The 3,411-nt window shown below is 35.5% G+C and overlaps 1 non-coding gene across 1 annotated transcript; it reads left to right on the top strand.

The window, feature by feature from the left end:
- The first annotated feature begins 1,947 nt into the window (after window positions 1-1,947).
- Window positions 1,948-2,051, top strand: LOC125924138 (U6 spliceosomal RNA). Its single transcript, XR_007458308.1, has one exon. It is a non-coding gene; the product is annotated as a U6 spliceosomal RNA (small nuclear RNA).
- Window positions 2,052-3,411: the final 1,360 nt, after the last annotated feature.

Raw genomic sequence — 3,411 nt, 5'->3', positions numbered from 1 at the left:
TACTGTGTGCAACACTGAGTATTATCATTTTTTTTTTTTACTACCTAATGCTGATTGGTGAACAACAGTATATTCTATTTCAATTTGCATTTTAAAATATCAAATGAAACTAACATGTCTCTCCATCCTTTGTATATCTTCTTATATGAATTGCTAGTTATTTACTTATTTTTTTCCTATTGAACAGGCTCATCTTTTTTTTTTTTTTTTTTAAGATTTTTTTCTTTCAGGGTGCCTGGGTGGCTCAATGTTTAAGTGTCCATAATTCTTCGTTTTGGCTCAGGTCATGATCTCATCATGGTTTCGTGGGTTTGAGCCCCGCATCCAGCTCTGTGCTGACGGCATGGAGCCTGCTTGAGATTCCCTTTCTCCCTCTCTCTCTCTCTCTGTCCCTCCTCTGCTCATGTTGTCCCTGTTCTCTCTCTCTCTCTCTATAGATAGATATAGATATAGATTTAAAGATTTTTTCTTTTTTAAGTAGGCTTCATTCCCAGTGCATCTCATGACCCTGAGATCAACATGTAAGTTGAGATCAAGAGTCAGATACTTAACTGACTGAACTACCAGGAACCCCTAAAGATGCTATTTTTAAGTAATCTCTATACCTGGTGTGTGATTTGAATAGCCCCAAGATCAAGAGTTGCATGCTCCACTGACTGAGCCAGCCAGACAACCCAAACATGATAATGTTTGTATTGTTTTGTAATGTTTGTAATGTTTTGTATTGATTTTTAGGAGGTGTTTTTTTTGGTTGTTTTTTTTTTGTTTGTTTGTTTGTTTTTAATTAAAGGCATTAGTACTTGGCCATATATTCTCCTTTTTGTAAGTTGCTTTCTTATCTGGTTTACATGTTTTTAGGACTAGATTGTGGTGCTAGTAACCTAGCTATGAGGAAAAATTAAACAAAGACAGATGATTGGTCTGGGAGGAACTGATTGAGATTGGGGCATGAATGGTGGTCTTTGGATTGCATTAGAATTTGAATGATTGGTTTACTATTTTGGACAACGAGATTATAATTTTGGTACTCTAGCCTCTACTATTTTTAACTTTCAAAACAATTCTTTACACTGCTATCATCATATGTAAGGCACAGATCTTCTAAAGTGGCAAAGGCAGACTTACAAGCCAGGTTTGTCCAGCACCAAAATCTATTCTTATGATTATACCACACTACTTTTGAAGATTACATAAGTGATTTTTCATCCCTATGCTTTCTCAGTATGTTTTTAAATGCCTTCCTGATATTCCCTACAGTTGGTGTTCCATAAACTCACCATGGTTGAGTTTGTTTCTCAACTACATAGATAAGGACACAAAGGAACAGAAAAGGATAAGTATCTTGCCCAAGATGACCCAGCTAGTAAAACTAATTCAGGAAAAGCAGAGAAGGCCAAGAGCAGTGAGATCTATCCTGTCAATCTTTTCATCTTGTGTTTCTTCATTTGTTTTTTATGCCTAGAAAGTTCTTCTCTGCCTAGAGGTGAGAGATAATCAATTATGTTTCCTTCCACTTGTTTCTGGTGCTGGTTTGCATATTTATATTTAACTCAAGACTATCTGGAAAATATTTTGGTGAGAGAAATAAATTAGAGGTGTTTTAGTAAGGTGAGGAGATTGATGAAATGATTCAGAGTTTTATCTGGAAGAATATATAGATGATAATTATTGAGAAATATTTGAAGAAGAGTACCAGAACAGAGAACTAGTATTGCCAGAAATTTAAAAAATAACAACGATGCAATAATTAAATCAGCATGCACTGTTTTAAGAAAAAAATCAACTTTGTTCAGTATACAGGAATAATTACAATGATGTGAAATTCTATTTTTCTCAAAGAGCATATTCGGTTATTAATTTGGGATTTTATGATTTTTCAGATCCAGAGAATGTCAAAATAATAATTGAAAAAATACAAACACCCCAAATAAAAATCCAAACATACCTAATGCTTGTTTTGGTAGATTATATACTAGAATAGGAACCATGCAGAGATTAGCGTGACCCTTGCTAAGGATGACACACAGATTTGTGAAGCATTCCCTACTTTTCAGTTATGCAAGATGAATTTTATACCTCAGTAAAGCTGAAAAAAAAAGTCCAAGCCTAAATTTTCTATTAACAAGGCTTGCCCTTAATGAATTGTGACAGTGAAATAATCCTTTTGACATGGGGCAATTACTGTGGCCATAAACATAGACTCATGGCAGATGTTGACTTCAGAGGCTACTGAGCTGATAAGCGAACATTTTTGGGCTTTGTTTATGTGCACAATAGGCACTTTCTGCATGCTCCACACCCTGCCTCCTAGCAAAGTGCATCTGCTGCAGAACTCTGTCTTCCCTCTTAACCTATCTTTCTACTTTTGAACTGCAATAGGGTTGGGTCGTCACTGGCTCTGTCTACTTCCTTGTTGTGCTGAGATGTGGATAAACAGGAACCTCTCCCTGGAATTTTGAGGATGTTCCAAAGGGCCTCCAGGTGGAAAGCATTTGGCCTTGACATCACATAGAAAAGAAGGGAGAGGTTGGAAAGACAATAATCCTAGAATCAAGGGATTTTAAAAATAGGAGAAAGGATTTCTTAATCTTCTATGATTCAACCAAAAACCTATCAACATATATGTGGTTTTCAGGATAAGGATCTTAATATCAGAAATGGAAAACTCAAGGTTGGCTGTGTATGAGCTCTGAAGTTTGGGGAACTCTTTGCTAACCCTTTTTTCCTTAATGACATTTACAGAAGTAGAGGAAATGTACTTCCTTCTAAGAAAAGCAAGCATGGCAAGATATCAACTTTTCTATAGGAATCAGTCAATTCTATTTTTCTTCTTCTAATTGTCCCAGATTCTTAAATAACTGACTTCTAAACTGTCCAAGTCATGGTCTGGATTAAGCAGTTTTCATTGTCTCCATCGAACATACAATCTTGCTTAAGTGGAGGATCATGCCTTACTTGTAGTACTCAAATGGTGTAAGTTAAGGCTTTTTATCCCCCCAGACGAGGGATGTTAATATAGGAAAGTCTGCCACTCTGGTTTGCAAAATTTATACAAACTCCAACTTTCAAGAGCTAGTCTATGAGGAAAGGCTGTTTACTTTTCATCTTTGCATTTTCTAGGGTATCTTTGAGCATAGAGTCTTACACATGTAATTTTTCAACAGTTAAAACAATAAATACAAACAATAAATATTGAACTGAGGAGTGTAATCAAAGGAAAACCTTTCATTAATTTTGAGACCAGGAGGCAGAAAGAAAGAAAGAAAGAAAGATGTTACAAACCTTACTGATTATTTTTCTTCCTTACTTTAACTATTTGCCTTAATCTTAGTAGAAAGATCCCCCAATATCTCAGCTTTATCTTCTAGGAAGACTATATACAGGCATCATAGAACATAGATACTCCCTTTT

The sequence above is a fragment of the Panthera uncia genome, chromosome B1 (genome assembly GCF_023721935.1).
Source record: "Panthera uncia isolate 11264 chromosome B1, Puncia_PCG_1.0, whole genome shotgun sequence".
Taxonomy (NCBI): Eukaryota; Metazoa; Chordata; class Mammalia; order Carnivora; family Felidae; genus Panthera; species Panthera uncia.
This window is presented reverse-complemented; position numbering and strand designations above follow the sequence as displayed.